Source organism: Gossypium hirsutum, chromosome A08 (genome assembly GCF_007990345.1).
Source record: "Gossypium hirsutum isolate 1008001.06 chromosome A08, Gossypium_hirsutum_v2.1, whole genome shotgun sequence".
NCBI classification, from domain to species: domain Eukaryota; kingdom Viridiplantae; phylum Streptophyta; class Magnoliopsida; order Malvales; family Malvaceae; genus Gossypium; species Gossypium hirsutum.
The window spans coordinates 104,214,782-104,241,510 of record NC_053431.1 but is presented as its reverse complement, the minus strand read 5'-3'; the positions used below and the strand labels follow the sequence as shown (position 1 = coordinate 104,241,510).

General features: G+C 34.5%; 1 non-coding gene across 1 annotated transcript; it reads left to right on the top strand.

The window, feature by feature from the left end:
- Positions 1-24,609: 24,609 nt before the first annotated feature.
- On the top strand, positions 24,610-24,716 carry LOC121205748 (small nucleolar RNA R71). Its single transcript, XR_005900823.1, has one exon. It is a non-coding gene; the product is annotated as a small nucleolar RNA R71 (small nucleolar RNA).
- Positions 24,717-26,729: the final 2,013 nt, after the last annotated feature.

Sequence of the window (26,729 nt, the reverse complement as noted above, 5' to 3'; positions counted from 1 at the left end):
TGAGCAAATCATGATTTTTTCTTTCTTCCATAAACTTTTACAACATTATCAGGAAGAAGAAGATGTTTAGGATATAAAATGGTAGATTGATTAAACATGGAATTTGATGGAGACATATCTTACATCAAGTCTGAACCTACATCTAAAGTGAGAACCAGAATTGGAGTATTAGAGGGAGAGGATAAAGTGGAGGAAAGCTGAGGATTCTAAGAATTTCATTCAATGAGTGATGACCAATTTCAATTTTGTGATTCATTTGTGTTATTCTCCCCCTGAATTATAGAATTGGAGTAGAAAGGAATTTCTTCAAAAAAAAAGTAATATCCATGGTATTATAAAAATTTCGAGTAGTGAAAGAGAAACATTTGTAGCCTTTTTATTGGTTGAATATCCAAGAAAGATACACTTAAGTGCACAAGCATCAAGTTTACCACGTTATTGAGAATGGACATGAGCAAAAGCAATGCAACCAAAAAGTTTGAAAGGAATTTGTTACACAAGATGGAGGTAGGATATTGACCTTAAAATGTTTACAAAGGTGAGTGAAATTTGAGAATGGCATACTATTGATCAAATATGTTGCACTGAGAATGGCTTTACCCCAGAATTTATTAGGAACATTGGCTTGAAAGAGTAAAGATCGGGCAACCTCAAGTACATGACGATTTTTACGTAGAACCACTGCAACAACCCGTTTTAAGTGGAGTCAGAAATAGTGGTTTCGGGACTACAAATCCAACCAGAGAGTTCATAAATATTATTAATTAATATTTATGAGTCAAGTATAATATTATTAAAATTTTTATTTAATAAAGTTTGTTGATTGGTCGTATAGTCAAGTTCAAGTGGTTAATTCCTTAAGTCAAGTGGTTTTGAAAAATAAGGTAGCGGGACCTCTTTTCTATAAATCGAGCCCATAAAATTTTTTATTAAATATTTACAGAATGATTATATGGGTTTATTGAAATTTTGGTCTGAAAATTTAATGTTTAGATAGTTAATTAAGTAAAAAGGACTAAATCGTAAAAGTTGTAAAAGTTAATCTCTATAGGTTTATTTGCATTAAATTGATTTAACACATGAAGTAAGGGTTTAAAATGGTAAATTTTCCAAGCTAAAATATAGTGGACAGTTGTGGCTTGGTTTTTGGTGAAATTTTAATTTATTTTAAAGGTTAATTTTGTACTTTGGTAAATTAGTAATTAAAACAAAAGATGAAAACAATGATCATCTTCCTCAAAATTTCTTAGCAACCGATTCACCATGGAAACAAAAACCTGACATGTGGCGAAGCTTTAATTTAATGCATGATATGTAAAATTTTTCCCGTTTTTAATGATTTTCATATTTTCGAGTTCATATTAGCTTAATTTTAGCTAACTTGGGGATTAATTTGAAGACTGTTAAAGGTTTAGGGACCCACCATTAATGAGTCTGATTGTTTTTTTAATTTGTTTGACATAATAGTTAGCTTGGTTGTTGAATAAACTTATTTTGTTAAGTGATTTTTGATGAATTGGTGTTTAAGGACCTATTTAAGAAAATAGTAAAATTTAATGATAATTATGTGAAATGGAATAAAATATAGGCTTTTTGTGAATCTATTAAAAATTGGCTAGGATGAATTTTAATTAAAAGTGGTTAAATTGAAAGTTTCAGGTTTAGGGACTAAATTGAAGAAAAGGTGAAACATTGGGGGTAATTTTATAACTTTTCCATTAATAAGGGTTATAAGTTGAATTAATTATATTAATTTATTTGAGTAGTTTAATTGAATGAAAGTTATTATCTAGATCAAGGAACAAATCAACCAGATTTGAATCGAGGAAAAGCTAAGGTTTTAGATTAATTATTGACTTACTTTTACGACCGTTGTAGTCGAGGTAAGTTTGTACTACTATTCCTATGTTTATAATGATTTTTACTTATTACATGTTTTATTATAATTAAATTTAATGTTTTTATTTATCTAGTGAAAGAGTAGAAAATAAATAATAAATGAATATAGTGAATACGTGATGTACCTGAATAGCAGGCCTTAAGCTGATATTTATTTAGCAGGCTTTGAGCCAGTGATTGTTTAGTAGGTTTTAAGCTGACAATTATTTAGCAAGCTTTGAGCAGGTGATTACTAAGCAAGCTATGAGCCGATGCTTATTTCACAGGCTTTGAGCTGATGTTTATTTAGTAGGTTTTTAGCTAGTGTTTATTTAGCAGGCTTTGAGCCGGTGGCTATTTAGCAGGTACTATATACCGGTGATATAGACCATAATGATGGCTTGAGATTCTGGATGTATTGTGGATACCCTGAAGCTTATGTGAGTAGCATCGTGAGTCGTTAAAGTTCTAAAGTTAACTCGAATGAGTGGTATCCTTTCGATTATCTAAAATGAGATGTTATTATAACAATGACTTTGTTTATGATCATTTATCATGTGATATTTTAATGATGTGAATTATCCAAGTTTAAATGTTTCAGAAAGTTGAAACGATGGTATATTGGCAAGAATTGTTAGTTTTATGCTGTGTATGTTTTATAATTAGGTATAAAGGTTATATGATTTATATATGTGACTTTAAATATGATGGTATGAACACTTTAAATAGAAAAATGATGTTTATCTGTTACATGATGAATGAAATGTGTACATGACATATTTATTATTACAAGATCTATGATATGTTGGTAATTGTATATTTCATTGTTATATTTACTAACCTTATGAGGTTTGTGTTGTATAGAATAGTAATATATGTACATATTCTAATGAATGAATTTATACATAATGATCATGTGATAAATGGTTTTATGAAACGGCTATACAAAATGTTTATATATAGAACTAGATATATGAACGGTTATATAAAGTAGTTTTTGGAATATAAATATGTGAAAAGGGATAATTGAAATAAATACTTGAAATAAAGATATTAAATGTTAAGTGAATATGTGATGGCTGAGTAATGTACCAAATGTGTTTTTAGGTATATATTTTACAACACAATAGAGTTACATGTATTATATATGAACTCACTAACCCTGTGAGATTTGTGATGTGTATAGGTAGTTAATGAACTTAAGACCGAGATATTGAATTATCTTGTAAAATGGTTAAGTTACATCCTTTTTGGTAAGTTAAAGTTTAAGATTATATGAGGTTACTAAGCATTAGTTGCTTACATAGTTGTTTTTCTCTATCTTGTAGATCATCGGAAAGCTCGACCAGTTAGAATCTTGTTAGGGCTTTCTCACACTATCCGTCGACTATTTTGGTAGCTTTTGGTTATTACGGCTAATGGTTATAAATGGCATGTATAAGGCTTATATGAAACCTTGATTCCTTTGATGTTTTAAGTTTGTGATAAGCTTATTATGATCAAGTGATTAGTTGATGTTGTGTTGCAAATGATGATGTAAGCACTTGAGCATGTTCTATCTTATACTAGATAAGTCATAGTTGAATGGTATGTTTTAGAAATGGTTGTTGGTATGTTTGATCTAAGTTTATTAAATGAATTTATAATGTTGAATGGGATCATATTTGATTTGTGGTTGTGGTACCTTTTGTTGGTACATTGGTTAGTCCTATAGGTTGATGGAATTGGTATGTTTGAAGGGTGTTTTGGTCATTTGAATGTTTGTGGAAATAGTGTGTTTTGATGTGCAAGAATTGGGATTGAAATGGCTTGATTTAGAGGCAACTTATGCTGCACACGACCTGGGACACGGGCTGTCACACGGCCATGTGCTACAGATGGTCACCTAACGCGGTCATGTGTCATTATTGTTTTAGATGTAGGTTTCACATAGTTTGAGACACGGTCTACGACACGGTCGTGTGTCTCAAGTCAGTATGTAACACTGTCTGGCACATGGCCGTGTGACCCAACATCGAATGTACACACGATTTGGCACACGACCTCCAACCTAACTGTGTGGCCCTATTTCAAATACCCACATGGGCAGACACACGGGTTAGGACACAACTGTGTGTCTAGACTACGAATGTCCACATGGTTTGGGCTATATCACATGGCCGTGTGACCCTTATTTCCAAAATTTTTTGTTTTATTTCAAATTGATTCCAGAATGTTCCCAAATTGTATTTAGGGCCCCGTAAGCTCGATTTAAGCCCCGTAAGTGTATTATTTATTAAATTAAATTGAGTTATTCAATGATAGTTCTTGAATTGCATAATTATTTCTGTTTTGATGTTGAATATTCTATTTTGTACAGCAATGTTCCGTAACCTTAATTCGGTGATGGAGACAGGCTATGGGTGTTACAACAACACCATGTTGTTGTGTTGTGTCAACACATAAACATTGTTGAAGGACACCGTGAGATTTGAGATAAATACCAAGGTTTGAATTGAACAAGTCTTTGGAATTATTAGTTTCTAGGATTTGAATATTGGCTTTGAGCTGAGTTTGATCCATAACATGAAAGTGTTAAAATATGTATTTGGTTTTAGATCCTTCTTTCATAAAAAATGTCCAACACAATCGAGTATGATTATCAACTAACAATAAGAACCATTGAGCACTAGTTATACTAGGAATACAAAATGGCCCCCAAATGTCACCGTGAATAAGAGGAAAATGGTGACTTTGTTTGTATGATCGTGGTGAATAAGTGTTTCGAGTATTCTTTGCTAATTGACAAACTTCATAATGAAATAAATTGGAATTTTTATGGATGAATAAGCATGGAAAAAAATTTTTAAATACAAAAAATTTGGATATCCAAGATGAAAGTGCTACATCATGATTTCACTTTCCTTATTAGAACAACTAACAGACTTACAACTATGACTCAATGGATACTGATAACTGACAAAATGGATTGATGGAGTGTTGACATCTAGAATAGAAGCCTACAAAAATCAACATTGTCAATCGTTCTCCCCGAGCTCAAGTCCTAGAAAATACAAGATCTAGAAAGGAATTTAGTTTCACAGTTTAGGTTGTCTTTTAGTTTACTAATAGATATGAGATCATAGTCAAGTTCATGCACAAATAACACTGATTTGAGAGTGAGGTATTTGAGAGACAAATGGGTCATGTTCCAACCGCTTTGGTGTATGTGTAGCACCTTTCGCCCAACCCGATCGCCAATCCAAGTTGTAGGATGCAACATTTGTTGTTGGAGCAACTACAAGCAATTTTTCAACATTAGACCCTTCATACATTTAAATAAGTATCACTCACGTTAAAAATGTAACAACCCATTTTTAGAGTTAATCGAAACAGTGGTTTCAAGACCAAAATTCGAAGTCAAAATATTTATTTTATTATTTTAATAAAGTCTACAGTATGATATTAGAGTTGTGTGAAATTTTTGTAAAGAAATTTTATCGTTTAAGTGGTTAATTCGGTAAAAAGGACTAAATCGCGTAAAATGCAAAAGTTACGTTCTATATGTTAAAGGTGCTTAATTGCTATGGTTTATTAAAGTGAAAGTCCTTATAATGATATTAGACCATTTATGTGATAATAGATGACAGTGGAGGGGTAGTTGGAGTAGTTTTAAATGTTTACAAAAGTTAATTTTGTAATTTGTGAAATAAAGGTTATTAAAAATAAAACAAAGCCATATTTATCTTATTATCTTAATCTACTACAGAAAATTCAAAGAATAAAAAGAATTTTTTCATGCACTTAGGGTTTGGCACTTGCAACGCTTAATTGGTTAGTGTTTTGAGCTCGATTTTTAATGATTTTTACGTTTTTGATATCATTGCTTCGTATACTAACTAGCCCATGCCCTAATTTTTGAATTTTTTAAGGATTTTGTGAAGTGTCATTGATGAGTGCTTGAGGTTTTGAATGCTTGATAATGGAAAATGAATATTTGTGTTAGTTAAACAAGTTTTGTTAAGAGATTTTTGGTGAAAATGCAAATTAGGGACTAAATTGAGAAATATTGAAAATGTGTGGTTGAAATGTGAAATAAATAAAATTTATGGGATTTTAGGAGTCCATATGAAATTCCGTTAAGCATGGATTGTATCAAATTGCATGAATTTGCAATTTTATGTAATAAGGACTAAATTGTAAAAATATGAAATAATAAGGAAAAAGTGTAATTTTTCCAAAATGTGTAAATTGTGTTAAAATGAATGAATTAATGATTAAACAAGTAAATTTTGTTATTATATAGATTGAGAAAAATGAGATTCGGATCTAGAACGGGGGAAAACATAGTATCGGACTAGTCGATTCGTTCTGTCATTTTAAAGATCGAGGTAAGTTCGTATGTAATAAGCATTGTTAAATTTGTGCTTTTAATGCTTTGATATCATATAAATTTTATATACGTGAATACTGTTATCTTTGACGACATTTAGACTAAAAATGGCACTTAGTGTGCGGTTCGAAATAGCTTCGGCTAAATGTGGCACTTAGTGTGCGAAGTATCGAGGATGGCACTTAGTGTGTGAAGTATCGAGGATGGCACTTAGTGTGCGAAACATCCAGAATGGCACTTAGTGTGCTAAGTATCGAGGATGGAACTTAGTGTGCAAATCATCCAGAATGGCACTTAGTGTGCGAGGTATCGAGTACGGCATTTAGTGTGCGAGACATTGAAAATGCAATTGCATTATGTGTGTGTATGAAATGGTAAGGATCGGTACAGGTATGTACATGAGTTATATGAGCATTGAATCAGAGAACTTGGGAAATTCATTGTTAAGTTTATGAATGAAATGAGAAAGGTTTATGAATCAATTGTATTTATTAATATTGAATTGAGACAATGTGTTTTCACCGATGTTTAAATGAGTCAACGAGTAAAGATGAGGTTACGAAGAAATATAAGTGATGATGTGAATCAGTTCAGGTACTTGTACAAAATTCGACAAGTAAGTGATATCTGTGAAATTCATATGATAAGTAAGTGGAAATTTATGAGATTTCCTATGAATTATTTGGCTAAGTAAAGGTAATAGTTATTGAATTGAAAGTAGTATATCTTTATTTGTTTATGCATATGAAAAGGTGATTGAGTTGATTAGATGTACTCAAATCATATGAGCATGGAATTTAATAGACTAATGAGATTCATGATAAATGATGTGAATGGGTAGGATGCTTTGAGTAACTGTTTAAATTGTGGTTAATTGATTATGAGTTAATAGTCATACGAGCTTACTAAGCCTATTAGCTTACCCTTTTTCTCTTCCCTTCTCTTATAGGTTGTTTTGGCAAGCTCGGGTTGGAGATCGCCAGAGATGCTATCACACTATCAAGCTACCATTTGGGGGTATAAGTATTCAAGTGCATAAGTTTATGGCATGTATAGGGGCTAAGTCTTTTGTTAATTATGTTATTGTTAATTTGGCCATGAGATGTGGCTTATATTGGTTATTGGCTTGTAAGCCTAAGCATGTGTATACATGCATAAGTTAAATGCTTCATAGGATGTGAACATGTTGTTCATGTGGATGTATTATAAAGATGTTTTAGATGTCTGATGGTTGAATTGTGACTAAGTTGGCATATGAGTAGATTAACATAACTAAGAGATGTAGAAATGTAGTAATACTAATCATGGCATGAAATTTTGATATGCATAATCTTGTTAAAGCACGGTTTTTGAGTTGCATGAGTTGCTATGAAGTTTCCATGATATGTATTTGTTTGTGATTGATTAAGTGCTCTAATGTGCCATGTTAATGGCCACACTCCCGTGTAACACCCCTTACCCGTATTCAACACCGGAACAAGGTTCGAGGCATTACCGGACTTACATTACAATCATTCATTCAAACCATATCATAAACTTGCTTTTAAATTAAAACTTTTCAACATTCAATCAATACCTCCATAAAACGAGTCTACGAGGCCCAAAACATGCACTAGAAGTGGTTCGAGACTAAATCAAGGACTTTAGAAAATTCTACAAAACTTAGAAAATTTTTCATGTTATAAGGGTCACACGTCCGTGTGGTCACGTCGTGTGGTCACACATGCCCATGTCCCTATCCCGTCTTGATTTATTTTTCAATTTGAACCTACAGGGGTTTTCACACGGCCTGGCACACGCTCATGTTCATGGCCCGTGTCCCTCACACGGCCATGACATGCCCGTGTCTCAACCCGTGTACTAAAACCTTGACATTCTGTTTCTGACGTCATCAACCATTTAGGAGCACATGGCCAAGGCACATGCCCGTGTGCTAGGCTGTGTGGTGAATTTAATTTCGCATTTAAGGTGCAGACTTCACATGGCCAGAGCGCACGCCCATGCCACCAGGCCGTGTCCTTCACACGGCTGAGACACATGGTCGTGTCTCTGTTTGTGTGTTTAATACCATGCATAATGACTTGAAAATTCAAGGTGCAGGGGACACATGGCCGGACAACATGCCCATGGGGCTGACCATGTGTCACACACGGCTTAGACACACGCCTGTGTGTCCAGCCGTGTGGACCAAAGCAAGGATATCTACCAAGCCTTTTCGTCACCCTTACTTACACCAACCTATATAACATTATACATTTCCAATCGACACAGCAATACAAGATCAAATCAACCATAACATGGCATTCAAATCCAAGACTCATTTCACTTAAACAAAACCAACTATGCACTTGTTCGTTCATGCAATTTACTCATCCATAAAAATATCAACATTTGCTTATATCAATAATGAATATTAGCCATTATCCATGGCCTTATACAAAATGAAGGGTTTCATCCCAAGCCAACACAATTGGCCAATTTAACAATGACACGAGACACAAAAGACTAAGTCCCTATACATGCCATACTCAAAATAGAAAAACTAACTATACCAAGTGCTTCAATTGATAGTGTGATCGATGCCTTCGACGTCCGTTGATCCACGAGCTAATTAGGTAGCATTATAAGAAAATGGAAAGGAAAAAGGGTAAGCACAAAGCTTAGTAAGTTGCATGTAAATAATCTACAACAATTTACCATGCCTTAGCATACTCATAACATATCATACTTTATGCAACATGCATAAACGGTCGTAAGCATAACTTACTGAATTTCATCCCTTACTAATTATACAACATAAATTGAGCTCGTATTTCATAAGTCTCATAGAGGTACCTGTACCACTCACAACATGGTCATACATTCTCTCATTTCAAAGTAAACTGTAAATTTCCTGTTGAACCATTCGGAATACACCTGTGCGCTAGGCCGTGTAGTCGATATAATTTTCATGATTTTTTATAAAATAGGTGCAAGCTTTACGCGGCCGGGTCATACGCTCATGTTTCAGGTCGTGTCCCTCACACGGTTGAGGCACATGCCCGTGTCTCTGCCCGTGTGCTCATTACTGGACATTCTGTTTTGCAACAATTAAGGTGCAGGGGACACACGCCCATGGGGCAAGCTGTGTGTCACACATGGCCTAGACACATGCCCGTGTGTCTACCCGTGTGGACAAAAAAAGGGTATTTACCAAGCCATTTTACCACCCTTCCATGCACATACTTACACAACAACATATAACACAAATTCAAGCATATACCATCAACCAAAACAATCACAACTAAGGCATTAACATCAAATCCACATGCTAACATCTAACATGCTTTAACATCATAATTTACCAATTCGAATCATGAAGTTTCCACATTCATGAAAGGCATCATTATCTAAATATACTTATAACCAATATTAGCCAACTTTCATGGCATATACAAAATGAATCATAAACCATTATAAGCCAACACATTTGGCCAAATTAATAATGACACAAATAACAAAATAACCAAGTCCCTATACATGCCATATACCCAATTGTTTAGATTCATAGGTACCAAAATGATAAGTTGATAGTGTGACGGAGTCTCCGAAGATCCCTAAATCTGAGTTAGCTTGGTGACACTATAAGACAAAGGAAAAGAAAAGAGGAGTAAGCTATATAGCTTAGTAAGTTCATATGCAAATAATAAGCAACATTTACCATGCACATATTCATACAAATAGCACAATGTAAATTAATATAAATGTCGTTGAATTCTCATAAGCACAACTTAATCAATCACATTCTTACTAAGAGTTTATCTTTTACCGAGATCATTACTCATGAGTTTTACGTACATACTTGTACCCACTCGTAACATAATCACATTCCTTCTCATCTTTGACATACCCGTTGAACACTTGGAATACTATTGGATAAATGGAAATATTTCACATAAGTGCCACATATGTCGCCAATGCTACCAAAAATCTCATAACACATATAGGGTACCTCTGGAGCTATCCACGACCCGCTCACACAAGCTGTTAGTCGAGACGTAATTACACGGTGCTGCTCACACAAGCTGTCAGGTATCGACAAAAAATGCTGGTATACCCAGCCACTGGTAGGATGTACAGAACCAGTACCCGGGATCACATAAATCACATAACCACATGGTTTTCTAGTGACATGTCACTTGTATCCTAATCTACTCCTAAGGTTCAACTGAGATTTTCTCGCTTGTTGAAACTTTATCGAATACGTGCAAAGAGGCAATCACACAATTCATGCAATATCAAAGCATATAAAAATATAATTATAACATTGCGTTATTTACATACGAACTTACCTCGGTATAAAAATAGTAGAAAAGGACCTAATCATCAAACACTTTGTTTTTCCCCGATCAAAATTTTTTCTTGATCTATAATAGAAAATTTAACTCGTTTAATATTCACATTATTCAATTTAGCCTGAAAATCATATTATGGAAAAATTACATTTTTGCCCTTAACTTTTTAACATTTAACATTTTAGTCATTAGGTTTGAAAAATGAAATGTATTCAATTTCTTGGGAACCCAGCCTAGCCAAACCTTATACACACTCATAGAAGCACACATTTGTCCTTTAATCACATTTTTACTACTCATTTTATAACTTTTTACAAATAGGTCCCTTTTAGGTATTTTCATAAAAAATAACTTAGCAAAAGTTGATTATTTAACATCAAAATTGCATAATCTACCATTAAACATCAAAATAAACACATGTCTAACATGGTTCAAACCTTATACCTTAATAATTTCTCAAATTAGTGGCAAAAATAGATAGATTGAGTGATAACGACTTAGAAAAATGCAAAAAGCATTAAAAACGAGACAAAGGTAGACATACAATTGAGCTTGGAAGATGAACAAAACCTAGTTATGTCTTCCTTAGTGATATTCTGGCATGGGAGAAGAAGATAGACAAGATTTTGGCTTTATTTTACTTATTAATTCATTTAATTACCAAATGACCAAAATGCCATTTTCTTAAAACACCCAAATTTCACCTAATTCATGTTCATTTTTGTCCACCAACTTAACCAATGGTATAATTACCTTCTAATGACCTTCAATTTAAAATCTCATAGCAATTAGACCATATAAATATAATAAAAAATAAAATTTTCTTCGTCAGATTTGTGGTCCTAAAATCACAGTTTTGACTTGGCCCTAAAACGGGATGTTAGAAAATGATTTCATTCAACCTATTACAAGTATAATGCTACTAAACCATGCAAATCTAAACTAATTCAACCATTCCACATCAACCAAATCAACTATCCAACCTTTGGCATATGCAATTTTATATCAACTATCCATTTCCAAAACATATCATTTACCTATTCAAACATGTCTCTTTTGCAAATTTAGGAGAAAAGCAACCCAATAAACTTGGCTTGAACTAGCCACAAATACACTAAACTATGTACAATGTTTAACATTCAACTTACCCTTTTTAGTTTATCAACCAATCTGGTTATTTCAAATAGTCCAATTGCAAGCCTTAATATTCCAAACCATTTAAGAGCCAGATTATCATTCTCATAGTATAAACATCATCAAATATGCATCAGTAAGTTATATACCATACCAAACATTCAAAATCAATTACCACCACAATTACCATTTAACTATCTACTCCAAAAAATCAAATTGCACACTAAAGAGCCCTTGTATACATGCCACAGTGTTTGGACTTAAATTGAACTTCTATCTATCATCTTGTTGATAATGTGTGCTCCTCCACTGATCTAGCTCCGCAAGTTTAGCAAGGTGACGATCTACAAGGGAAAGAAAACAAATAAAATATGCATTAAGAATGCTTAGTAAGTTCAATGGAAAATACTATACTTACCTTGTTCTTATTTAAGCATAAAAGCAAACCTTAGTTTAGTATGTTATTGGCTAGTTCATGGCATTCAAAACATAAACAACGTGAGTTTACAACATTATCCATAATCATTAGATACCACTTAACAACTAGGAATACCAATTTATACTGTAACACCCTGATACCCGACTTGATCAACGAGTCCGAGCTACAAGGTGTGTAACATCCCTATTTTTAGCCTAGTCAGAATAGTGGTTTTGGCACCACAAATTCGATGAGGAAAATTTTATTTTTATTATTATATTTTTATGGTCTACGATTTCACGGAATGATTTTTTGAAAATCTCGTTTGAAAATTTTGACGTTTGGGTACTCAATTTAGTTAAAAGGACTAAATTGTAAAAAGTGCAAAAGTCGAGTTCCACATGTTAGAAGTGTCAAATTGTTATGATTTTTTAAATTAAAGGTCCTTAGATGGTAATTAGACCATTAGTTAGTGATGGACAAAAATATACATGAAATGAGTGAAATAAAATATTTTTAAGTTAAGGGCATTTTGGTAAATTGGTAATTAAATGGACAAAAGGACAAAATTAATGCAAAATTTCATTCATCTTATTCCTAAGGGCCGAATGTCTCATGAAAAACATCGTGGCTAGGGTTTTCAAGCTTCCAAGCTCCATAGTAAGTGCATTCTAATCCTGTTTTTAATGTTCTATGCATTTTTGAAGTCCCGACAACATGATCTACTCATTTCTATCTATATTTTGAGACAGGGTTTATGTCTAAAAAATTTGAACCATGCATTACATGCTAGTATTTTGATGTTTAATGGTAGAATATGAAAGATTGGAGTGTGTTTAACAACTTTTACTAAGTGATTTTTCATGAAAAAGCCTAAAAAGGACTAATGTATAAAAGTTGTAAAATGGTATAAAAGGGTGTTATAATGAGAATTGAAGTTTGCTATATTTATGAAAATGGTTTGGCTAGCCTTAAAGAGTAGGGAAATTGAATAAAAATCATTTTACGAGCCCAGGGGAAAAAGTGTAATTTTGACAAAGTTTAGGGGCAAAATTGTAAATTTTCCAAAATGTGATTTTTGGGTCAATTTGAATAATTTGATTATGTGAAATGTTGAATAAAAAAAACCGAGATTCGAACTTAAATCAGGAAAGTACGAGATTATGGTCTAAAATAGAATAACTAGCCGTGCTCGGATTCGAGGTAAGTTTGTATGTTAATAATAATACAATGTTAATGCTTGAATGTTAATGCTGGACATTTCATGAATTGTAAGTTCATGTGTAAATAATGTGATATTTTCTTTTGTTTTAATGATTTATTCATATATAATGTATGTTTCATTGTTATTAAGAATTTCATGTCTATTGATGATATTTGAAAGCATGAATTTATATTACGATCGTTCTGTTCGACAACAAGAGAAAGTACGATGAAGTTACCATATTCAAGTAGAAGAAACCTTTTTTGAACCTTAGGAATAGTTTAGGATATGAGTGACTTGTCACTACGAAACCCAAGTTATGAGCTTTTACAAGTTACAAGTCAAGATACAAGTGAATTGGCTCCGGGTGCTGGGTAATCTTAAGTTAGCTCGGATTCTTGATAGCTTTTGTGAGCAGGCCTGTGAGAAGTAGCTTCGGCTACAGATGTTACAAGGCACTATGTGCGATATCTTTCCATGTATCCCAATTATATTCCGATGTGTTCAACGGGTAATTCAATACTTAAAATGATTCAAGTTTCATGAGGTATACTAAAGAAGGTATGAACTCGTCCTTATGTTACAAGAGGATACAAATATGCATGTTAAACTTATGACCTATGCTTGAATTCATGATAATTTATGATAAGATATCAAGATGATGATTAAGTTAACAAGATGTGTATGTCATGCAAGTTATATGAATATTATGTCATTTGATGATATATGACAGATAATGTCTTAATGCATATGAGAAAAGTGAATTGTGCCTATGAGAATAATGTATGATGACTCTGTGATTACGGGATCATGTTTATGATGTCTGATAAAATGTATTTTTACCATGATGATTGAAATGGTTGTAAAGGTGTTATAACCTTAGTACCATTATTTTGCACTAAAGCAGTATTGGACAGCAGCAGCAGTCGAACTTTGAAAATCCACCAAAATTGTGGAAATTGAATAGAGATTGAATAAAATATGTAATTAAAGCTTATTGATTTATTTCCACATAAAAGAAACGATGTAAGCAAAGGAATTTCATAGTTTGAGATATTTGAGTTTTTGTGAGACAGAGGTAGAATGCTTTCAAAATCCCCTATTCTGAATTGGGAAAATCACTAAAAATTGTAAAAAGATAATAATGAGTTAAAGTTTATATGTTTGAAATTATTAATGAGTCTATTTTCAATAGAAACAAATGGGAACATGATCCAAGTTTGTTACTAAGAGATAAATAATTCTTAGTGAAGAGAGGTTAGAACGGGTGAATAGCGAAACTGGGGCGACTTTAACGAATAAACTGTACTAATTGGATAAACCAAAAATTCTGAAAATTTTATGGAAAGAATATATATGAGTCTAGTTTTTGGAAAAATTAGCAAATCTTAATTTGGAGTTCCATAGCTCTAGATATAAATGATTTAGTGACTATGACTAGAGAAAACAACTTAACCAGAACATGTGTAAATGTACCATTAGGATGGTTTTCCCATGAAAAACATGTTAGTAAATTGCTTATTATTTTCATATGGACTTACTAAGCATAAAGCTTACTCCCTCTTTTTTATTTTTTTCGTGTTATCAGGTTAGCTCGGGGTTGGAGATCGTCGGAGGAAGCATCACACTATCAAATCATCATCTTTGGAGTGTTAACATGTATACGTTAAGCGTACACATGTGAGTGGCATGTATAGGGACTTAGTTTTTATGATAGCTGTTATTATGATTAGCCAAATGTATTGGGTTATATTGATTTATTGTATATAGCCATGAGATGTGGCTTATAATGATTGTGGCTTGTAAGCCTAGTTATCCATGATATGTTCTAATGCTTGTGATGCGATGATGTGTTTATGCTTGTGGGACATGTATGATTGGTATTATGACATATATGCATGATAGATGCTTCTTGACCAATCGAAATGGTCATAGTCACGTGGTAAATGTATAATATGAAAATAAATTGATAATGTTTGAACATGAATACTTGTTGTTAATTGAGGCTATTTGATAAATTGATGGTTATGAAAGTTTGGTAAAAGTGCTCATCAAGTGACAAGATCAATGAATATGGAATTGTTGTGTCTAGGCTTGATATTATTTTTGTGTTTGTAATAAATGAATGATAGCATGTTAAAGTTAAGATTATGTCTTAGTGAAGTATGCTAAATCATTAAAATGATGTGATGATGTATATCTGATAAACCGTAATTTATTCATATTTTTACCCCATGCCTAACGCATTTATAGATGGTTTCTCCTTATATTTGGTGAATCCAATCTCCTAATCCTTTAATTTCATGTTTTATACTTAAGAGAGCATAAGAGAATAAAAAGAGCGAGAAATGGGCCAAAAACAAAGAAAATGGACCCACATGGGAAAACAACATGGCTTGGACTTCCTCACACGGGTGTGTCACACGGCAGTGTCAATTTGGCAGGATCGAAGCACGACTTACACGGGTGGATCACACGCCCGTGCCTATTTAACAGCCTTGACCACAGCCTTCACATGGGTGTGTCACATGGGCATGTCCCTGCCGAACCCAAGTTTAGTCCAATTCGAAAAAGGCTAATTTAGAGGGCTCTTAGGCATTCCAAAGCCTATTTAAACACTTGAGGAGGCACTTAGGAAAGGGGATGCAGAGTAGGAACCAAGGAATTACTCAAGGAAAGCTGATTGATCTATCTCAAGAGCCAGATTCATCATCAAGACTGGAGATCTCCCTTCAAGTTCCTTTAGGAGTTTTGGGTTTTCTTATGTTTTGTTATCTTTATGCTTTTGAGATGTTTTCTTTCATAAGTATGAACTAAACCCCTAAATACCTAAGGGGAATGGAACCTAAGACAGATCTTGTTATTATTATCTGAATTGTATGATAAATATTTGACTTGTTCTTAATTATGTGTTCTTAATTCTTGTTTTGATATTCCAGGATATTGATTGAAGTTAAGCTCTTATTCAGAGGAGGAATAGACCCTATCTAAGAGTAAATTTGTCATAATTAAGCAGATTTGATTGTGCGCCTAGAGATCGGGTGACAAGATTTTACTGGGTTAAGGTGAAACCTAATAAGGGAATCCATAGATCGAGTTAATGCAATTCTAGGGTGTTAATTAGAAAGAGATTTCAATTATTCAACCTAGGGTTAGACGTTATTAGTCTCGAGAGAGATAATAGTATAACTTAGGGATTTCTACGGATCAAGTCAAATGAATAAATCGTCTGATTTAGAGTCAAATAACAAGTGGAGTCTAGGTGGATTTGTCCTTAGGTATTGTCTCAATCAATTGAATTTTCCCAAAAGTATTTTCCCAAGTTTTTCTTTCTGTGCATTCTTAGTTAGTAATTAGTTTAGACAACCAAACCTCTTAAATTTTAGGCTAGATAATAAAAAGGAAGTAAATACTAGTACTCGTAGTTCCTTTGGGTTCGACAATCCGGTCTTGCTGAACTATACTACTGTTCGATAGGTACACTTTCCTTAATCATGATAATAAGTTAGTCTCAAGAATGTTTCATTTATAAATCTTTAAAACCTGTTACGAATATCACGCATCAATATCTTTGATATGTGTATAGATGTGATTGGATTGATGGTAATAAAATGTTTGAGAAATAGTTTAAGTCATGAATACACGGGCTGAGATATGGTCGTGTATCTCAGCCGTGTATCTCAACCATGTGGAGGACACGGTCTCTGGCCACGGGTGTGTGCCTTGGTCGTGTGCCTCATTTGGGTTGCTGACATCATAAACAGAATATCAAGGATTTTCACACGGGCATGCGACACGGGCGTGTTAAGGTCGTGTGAGGGACACGGTCCAAGGACACGAGCGTGTGCTCGGCTGTGTGGAAACCCCTGTAGGTTGTAAATGAAAAATAAATCGAATTAAATCCTCATGGGTGTAGGACACCGGCGTGTGCACTGCTCCACACGGGCGTGTAGGCTTAAACGTGAAATTTTTCTATGATTTTTCTTAAGTTCTCGGTTTAGTCCTGAATTGTTTTTAATGCATGAATTGGGCCTCGTAAGTATATAATAGGGATTATATGATATTAATTAATTGGTTTGATTTTTGAAAAAAAATTTTATAACCCGTATTTCTCGGAATGTCTCTGTATGTGCACGATAATGCCTCGTACCCGTCCCAGTCTTGGGTACAGGTATGAGGTGTTACAAGGTGCCACATTCGTTGCTAGAGCAAATATGAACAATTTAAATTCAATTAAGAACCGTTATAAATTCAAATATAAGTAAAACATGTGAATAATACAATACATTATTATTTCTAGGTCTAATATGAGCTTACAGAAGCTCTAAAGCTAACCCGGGGTCAAATTAAGACCAAATTGTAAAGATTTCAAAGTTCTTGGTTGACGTCGCAACTTTGAGGTTTCCTCATCACTAAACAACTCATTATCATAGGCTCATTTTGACCTTGAGTATACATCATCGTGACATGACTCACTATTTTCTAAAGGACCAATTTGAAACAAGTTGAAAAGACTTGAAATAACACTTAACACCTCAATTACAATGATACATGATATTCGTGACAAGTTTTAAAATATTTATAATGAATCATTCTTGAAACTAACTATTATCACGATGAAGGCAAGTGTACCTATCGAATAGTAGTATAGTTTTAGCAAGACTGGATTATCGAACCCTAGTATTAACTTTCTGTTTATTATCTAGCCTAAAAATAATGGGGTTTGTTTTAACTAACTAATTAACTAAACTAAGAATTCACAGAAAATAGAATTGGGGAATTACTTTTGGAAAAACGATTGAATTAAGACAATACCTAAGGAAAATCCACCTAGACTTCACTTGTTATTTGACTCTAAATCGGACGATTTATTCATTTGACTTGATCTGTAGAAATCCCTAAGTTATATTATTATCCCTTGATAAACCGTAATTTATACATATTTTTACCCCATGTTTAACGTATTTTATGGATGATTTTCCATTAGAATTGGTGAATTCGATGCTCCTAATTCTTTAATTTCATATTTTACACTTAGGAGAGCATAGGAGAGCGAAAGGAGCAAGAAACGGGCCAAAAACGGAGAAAATAGGCCAAAGTAAAAAATCAACACGGCCTGGACCTCCTCACACGGGTAGACCACAAGGCCGTGTCAATTTGGCAGGCTCAAACACGGCCTAAAGTAATTGCACACGGGCGTGTCCCTGCCGAGCCCAAGTTGAGTCCAATTCGGAAAAGGCTAATTTTGAGGGCTTTTAGGCATTCCAAAGCCTATAAATACACCCTAGAGGAGGAAGAAAAGAGACACAGAGTAGGGGGTAAGGAATTACTCCAAGAAAGCAGATTGATTCATCTCAGAAGCCGGATTCATCATCAAGACTGAAGATCTCTTTTCAATTCCCCTTTAGGAGTTTTGGGTTTTCTTTATGTTTTGTATTCTTTATTATTCTGAGATGTTTTCTTATTTAGTTATGAACTAAATCCCTTAAATACCTAAGGGGAATGAAACCTAAGACGAATCTTGTTATTATTTTCTGAATTGTATGATAAATATTTGACTTGTTCTTAATTATGTGTTCTTAATTCTTGTTTTGATATCCCAAGATAACGATTCAAGTTCAGCTCTTATTCAGAGGAGGAATATACCCTGTTTAAGAGTGTATTTGTCATAATTAAGTGGAGTTGATTGCGCGCCTAGACATAAGGTGACAAGATTTTTTGCTGGATTAGGGTGAAACCTAATAAGGGGATCCATAAATTGAGTTAATGCAACCCTAGAGTGTTAATTAGAGAAAAGTCTCAGTTATTCAATCTAGGGATTAGATGTTATTAGTCTCGAATAGGAATAATAACATAACTTAGGGATCTCTACGGAACAAGTTAAATGAATAAATCGTCCGATTCAGAGCCAGAATAACAAGTACAGTCTAGGTGGATTTTTCCTTAGGTATTGTCTTCATTTAATCGATTTTTCCAAAAGCAATTCCCCAATTCCATTCTCTGTGCGTTCTTGTTTTAGATAATTAGTTAGTTAAAAAAAAAACCTCTTTATTCTTAGGTTAGATAATAAAAAGACAATCATTACTAGTACTTTTAGTTCCTTTGGGTTCGACAATCCGGTCTTGCTAAAACTATACTACTGGTCGATGGGTACACTTGCCTACATCGCGATAATAGTTAGTTCAAGAAAGAGTAATTATAAATATTTAAAACCTATCACGAAATCACGTGATCATCCCTCTCGAGACTAACAACGTCTAACCCTAGGTTGAATAATTGAAATCTCTTTCTAATTAACTCCCTAGAGTTACATTAACTCGATCTATGGATCCCCTTATTAGGTTTCACCCTAATCCGGCAAAATCTTGTCACCCTATCTCTAAGCGCGCAATTAACTCCGCTTAATTATGACAAATGTACTCTTAGACAGGGTCTATTCCTCATCTGAATAAGAGCATAACTTGAATCAATATCCTAGAATATCAAAACAAGAATTAAGAACATATAATTAAGAACAAGTCAAATATTTATCATACAATTCAGATAATAATAACAAGATCTGTCTTAGGTTTAATTCCCCTTAGGTATTTAGGGGTTTTAGTTCATAACTAAAAAGGTAACCATCTCAGAAGAATAATGAATACAAAACATAAAGAAAAACCCAAAACTTCTGAAGGGAAATTTAGGGGAGATCTTCAGCTTTGATGATGAATTCGACTTCTGAGATGGATTAATCGGCTTTCCTTGAGCAGTTCCCTGCTTCCTTCTCCATGTGTATTTTCCTCCTCCTCTAGGGTGTATTTATAGGCTTTAGAATGCCTAAGAACCCTAAAAATTGGCCTTTTTCGAATTGGACTAAACTTGGGCTCGGCAGGGACACGCCCGTGTGACACGCCCGTGTGCGATTACTTCAGGCCGTGGTCAAGCCTATTAAATAGGCACAGGCGTGTGGTCTACCCATGTGAGTCGTGCTTCGATTCTGCCAAATTGACACGGCGTGTGGTCTGCCCGTGTGAGGAAGTCCAGGTCGTGTTGATTTCGTACGTTGGCCCATTTTCTCTATTTTTGGCCCGTTTCTCGTTCCTTTCACTCTCCTATGCTCACCTAAGTATAAAACATGAAATTAAGGCATTAGGAGCATCGAATTCACCAATTTTAAGGAAAAATCATCCATAAAATATGCTAAGCATGGGATAGAAATATGTATGAATTACGGTTATCAAATACCCCCACACTTAAGCATTTACTTGTCCTCAAGCAAATCCTCAACTCATAATCAAAATAAATTCTTCTCAAATCATAATTTTTATCGATAATATCTTAAAATAATCCATAGGTAATTATGCATAGAAAATTCAACCGAAAGGACATCAAAGTTTCAAACATTCCAAGTTGAGTATTTTATCATGAAAACATAGGTGTCTCCCCTCATCTAAGTAATTACCTTTGATTCAAAATATCACAGGGTTTCACATCCTCACTAAAGATTCACTCAAATCACTCGAGGTGTTTAAGGACAAAAAATGAAGCACTTAATAGTCAATAATGAAAAGTCATTACCATAGGCTTGCATGAAAATCAAATCTCCACCACTATAAATTGAGATGAAACATCAATCAAAAGGTCTTTAGAGGGTTGTAACGTGGCTTTGGTTAGAGGGTGTGGTCACAAGCTGAAAGAAAGGGTTAGAATTGAGATTGAATTGAAAAATTGCCTAATTAGAAAACTGACTAGTCATCAGCTGCGTACAACAGAGCTTTTTCTCAGAATATGAAATTTAACTTCTTTAGCTCAGAAGATCACTACTACTAATATGTATACATGTATATATACATATATATATATTTTAAGAACAAGTCAAATTACAAAATAGAATAAAACATAGCTAAGCAACTATTCCAACTCGAATCTCGGAAAAAATAGGGATCAAATTAATTTAGGGGATTTTAACAATAATGAGTTATGGGTTAATATTGAGGGTAAATAAATGAATGGGTTGTTAGGCTCAAGGGGGTTCACTAAGGGTTAATTGTGAAGGTAGGCTTTCATGGAGTGAGTAGGTTAAACCTAAGTGCCTTTCTCATTTTGACATATCAGATCAAATGGTGTGGTCTTGACATGCTTAATCAAGCAAGTTCTAGAATAGCAATTCAATACTGGCGCACTCATAATGAAAGTGAGCATGAAAGAAATAATAGATGCTCTAAAGGCTCAATATCTCACAAAAATCATGGCTTTTTTATGTTTAAACTTGTGAATTCCAACTCAAGATAATACCTAAACTTAGGGAATCAACTTATCATGCTTGATTCTCTAATGTCTTAAAGTTTAATCAATCAATGTATAAATGCATATGTTTTAATTCAAGATATATCAATAAACATTATAGACTAATTGGAATTCATTCTAATAATGATATGAGATGATCACATGAGAATAGAACAAAATTCAAGGATTTTTCTGATATAAAAGACCCCCCCACACTTAAGATGTACATTGCCATCAATGTACAAAGATAGATATCTGAAAAAGATAGATTCATAATCATAAGATAGCGAGAGAAGTGAAACTTCCTAAATGATGAATGAATTTCCTTGATCTAGAGTTTTGGATAATAATCGGCATGAGGGTGGAGGAGGATACTCTGGTGGTGGTAGAGGTTCATTAGTCCATATGCGAGGATGAGCTTTGGAGCTCTTTCTAATTGTTATAAAATCAGGAACTCTTTAAGAGGTATATTGAAGCATAATTACTCGTAATGAAATAGCCGAAGAATAAAAATTGTAAAAACTCAAGATAAAATAGTATTAAGAGGAAATAAATAAAAAATAATTTCAAAATATAGAGATAAAAATAAAATAAATAATAGGTGTTTATAGAGAAATTGGGGCACACGGCCATGGGGCACGCCCGTGTGCTTTAATCTCAGCCCGTGCGTTTCGTAGTTTTCAAAATTAGGTGCATTGGTGTACACGACCATGTTGCACGGTCGTGTCGATCTCCATTCACTTCTCCCACGTCCATGTATGTAGGCCCACGCCTGTGTTAAATTGACAAGTTTACCCATGGTTTCAAAACACGGGCGTGCAAGAAGAAATTTTTGCCCTGTTTTCACACGGTCCTAAGAACGCCCGTGTGTTTGGCCGTGTCTATGTGGTAAACCTATATTCAAGAGATCCATTAGTAAGTTAGGTGTTAAACACTAAAATTTAAAGAAGTTAATATAGTTAGTGCTCGGGTTGCCTCCCGAGAAGCGCTTATTTAGAGTCTAAGCTCGACTTACCTCTCCATTGAATGGTCATGGTGGTTCGAGGAGTTTATACTCCTCATTCCTACTATGAATCTCATCAAAATAAGGTTTTAGGTAGGTATTGTTTACCTTAAAAATGCCGAACTTGGGATGACTTACCTCGACTGTACCGAATGGGAAAATGCTAAGTACCATAAGAGGAATTTCTTCATCCGGTTTGGCAGTGACAATGTGATGATCTGCGGCATCTAATAAAAATTTATCTCCAACCTTAAGTTGATTTGGAAAGGTATTGAGCTTGTTCTGGCATAGTTTTGGTCTACCGTATGTTCTCAATTTATGTGTCCGCCATTCATCTAGGTCATCGATTTGTAGCCTTTGTTCTTCATGAATAGGTCCTCTACTATTGCTTGAAAATGGCTCATGTACTTCCTTCAAACTCATTTCCTACAAAGTAGGTTGCACCATATTGTCAGTTTTAGTATAATGGTTTAGACAATCACCTTCAATTTTTGATGTGTTGCCGGAATTGCGAGCTTGAAGGGTGATTGTTTCATCTCCCACACGAAGTGTGAGCTCACCTGTGCCAATATCAATAATCGTTCTAGCAGTTGCTAAAAAGGGCCTTCCTAAAATCAAAGGAGTGTTGCTATCATCTTCTATGTCTAGAACAATGAAGTCAACAAGAAATATAATTTTATCGATTTTAACTAGCACATCTTCAATAATACCCCTAGGAAATCTTATAGTTTTATCTGCTAATTGAATGCTCATCCTAGTCTATTTGGGTTTCCCAAGACCTAGTTGTTTAAACATTTTGTAAGACATGTCGTTAATACTAGTCCCTAAATCAGCTAATGCATTATTAACATCTAAATTGCCAATTAAGCAAGGAATTGTAAAACTCCCTAGATCTTTCAAATTGTTGGGTAGCTTATTCTGAAGAATGGCTGAGCAAATTGCGTTTAGCTCCACATGCGACCTTTCATCTAACTTTCGTTTATTTGCTAGAAGCTCCTTTAAAAATTTGACTGCGTTCGGCATCTGCGAAAGTGCTTCAATAAACGGTAGGTTAATATGTAGTTTCTTTAAGAGTTTAAGGAATTTACCGAATTGTTCGTCTAAGCGGTCTTTCCTTGTCGCATTGGGGTATGGCACACGAGGTTTATATTCTGTACTTACCGGTTTCTGCTCATTGTGGTCTACCTCACCTTTGCCTTTGCTTATCTTAGTTTCTTGCCTTGCTTCTGGTTTAGGTGTGACTAACCCTTCCTTATCTTGACTAGTAATCGCGTTGAGTGCTCCCTTGGGTTAGATTGAATGTTGCTTGGCAGGCTACCTTGTGGTCGTTTAGAAATCAACTTGGCAAGCTGTCCAATCTGATTTTCGAGCCCTTGGATCGATGCTTGTTGATTTTTGAGTGCCATCTCGGTATTCTGAAAATGACTCTCTGACACCGAAATAAATTTTTAGAGCATCTCTTAAAGGTTCGACTTCTTTTCCTATTGGTAGGGTGGTTGTTGGTAGCCTGGAGGTGGTCTTTGATTTCCTTGGCCTCCCCATGAAAAATTTGGGCGGTTCCTCCAACCTGCATTGTAAGTATTGTTATATGGGTTATTTTGGGATCTAGAGTTATTGTTACCCATATATTGGACTTGTTCATCCTCGATGCTAGGGTTGAAGGGTTGATATTCTGTGCATGCTCCTCCTCCATTCAAACCGCACCTTATCATTGGATGTACCTGAATAGAACCACACAAACCTTCAATCTTTTTATTTAAGAGTTCTACTTGGTTAGATAGCATAGTAACCGCGTCGAGGTTGGAAACACCGACTGCTTTCATCGGCTTTGTTCTCATAACTTGCCACTGATAGTTATTCAGTGACACCTCCTCAATAAATTCGTAAGCCGCCTCAGGTGTCTTATTATTGATAGTTCCCCCAGCGGCTACATCAATCATCTATCGAGTCGAAGGATTCAGGCCATTATGGAATGTTTGAACCTGTAGCCAAAGCGGTAACCCATGGTGAGGGCACCTTTTTAAAAGGTCCTTGTATCTCTCCCATGCATCGTAGAGTGTTTTTAAATCCATCTGTACAAAAGAAGAGATATCATTACGTAATTTGGCTGTTTTAGCTGGTGGAAAATATTTTAATAAAAATTTTTCGGTCATTTGTTCCCAAGTAGTGATTGACCCTTGTGGTAACGAGTTCAACCACTGTTTAGCTTTGTTCCTCAATGAAAAGGGAAAAAACCGAAGGTGAATGGCGTCATCAGAAACGCCATTAATTTTAAAGGTATCGCAAAATTCTAGGAAATTTGCCAAGTGAGCATTAGGATCCTCGTCCTGTAAACCATCAAACTGAACAAACTGTTGTATCATTTGAATTGTGTTAGGTTCCAGTTCAAAATTATTTGCAGCAATAGCAGGTCTAACTATACTTGACTCAGTTCCTGTTAAATTAGGTTTAGCATAATCATACATGGTGCACGAAGCAAGATTTTGATTAACAGCAATTGCAGAAGGTAGCGGATTTTCTTGGTTTTTAGCCATCTCCTCGGTTGTGGTTTGAATATTGTCCTCTTGCTAGTTCTCTGTGTATCTTAAGCTTCGCCTTATTTCTCTTTGGTTTCTGCGAATTGTGCAATTGATCTCCTTGTCAAAAAGTAATGGTTCTGACGGGTTTCTTCTAGTCATAAACTATAGGAACCTGCCAGAAAAAGGGAAAAAGAAGAATTAGTAATAAAAATTAAAATAAAAATTAAATTGCAGAAAAAGTAAATGGCTAAAGTAATAAAAATCGAGTGTTCCTAATATCTTAATTCCCCAGCAACGACGCCAAAAACTTGATACGTGATATTCATGACAGGTTTAAAAATATTTATAATGAATCGTTCTTGAAACTAACTATTATCACGATGAAGGCAAATGTACCTATTGAACAGTAGTATAGCTTTAGCGAGACCGGATTATCGAACCCAAAGGAACTAAAAGTACTAGTATTAACTTTCCTTTTATTATCTAGCCTAAAAATAATGAGGTTTGTTTTAACTAACTAATTAAATAAACTAAGAATTCACAGAAAATAGAATTGGGGAATTACTTTTGGAAAAACGATTGAATTAAGACAATACCTAAGGAAAATCCACCTAGACTTCACTTGTTATTTGACTCTGAATCGGACAATTTATTCATTTGACTTGATCCGTAGAAATCCCTAAGTTATATTATTATCCCTTTTGAGACTAACAACGTCTAACCCTAGGTTGAATAATTGAAATCTCTTTCTAATTAACTCCCTAGAGTTACATTAACTCGATCTATGGATCCCCTTATTAGGTTTCACTCTAATCCGGAAAAATCTTGTCACCCTATCTCTAAGCGCGCAATTAACTCCACTTAATTATGACAAATGTACTCTTAGACAAGGTCTATTCCTCATCTGAATAAGAGCTTAACTTGAATCAATATCCTAGAATATCAAAACAAGAATTAAGAACATATAATTAAGAACAAGTCAAATATTTATCATACAATTCAGATAATAATAACAAGATTTGTCTTAGGTTTAATTCCCCTTAGGTATTTAGGGGTTTTAGTTCATAACTAAAAAGGTAACCATCTCAGAAGAATAATGAATACAAAACATAAAGAAAACCCAAAACTTCTGAAGGGAAATTTAGGGGAGATCTTCAGCTTTGATGATGAATTCGACTTCTGAGATGGATCAATCGGCTTTCCTTGAGCAGTTCCCTGCTTCCTTCTCCATGTGTCTTTTCGTCCTCCTCTAGGGTGTATTTATAGACTTTAGAATGTCTAAGAACCCTAAAAATTGGCCCTTTCTGAATTGGACTAAACTTGGGCTCCACAGGGACACGCCCGTGTGCGATTACTTTAGGCTATGGTCAAGCCTGTTAAATAGGCACGGGCGTGTGGTCTGCCCGTGTGAGGAAGTCCAGGCCGTGTTGATTCCGTACGTTGGCCCATTTTCTCTGTTTTTGTCCCATTTCTCGTTCCTTTCACTCTCCTATGCTCACCTAAGTATAAAACATGAAATTAAGGCATAAGGAGCATCAAATTCACCAATTTTAAGGAAAAATCATCCATAAAATGTGCTAAGCATGGGATAGAAATATG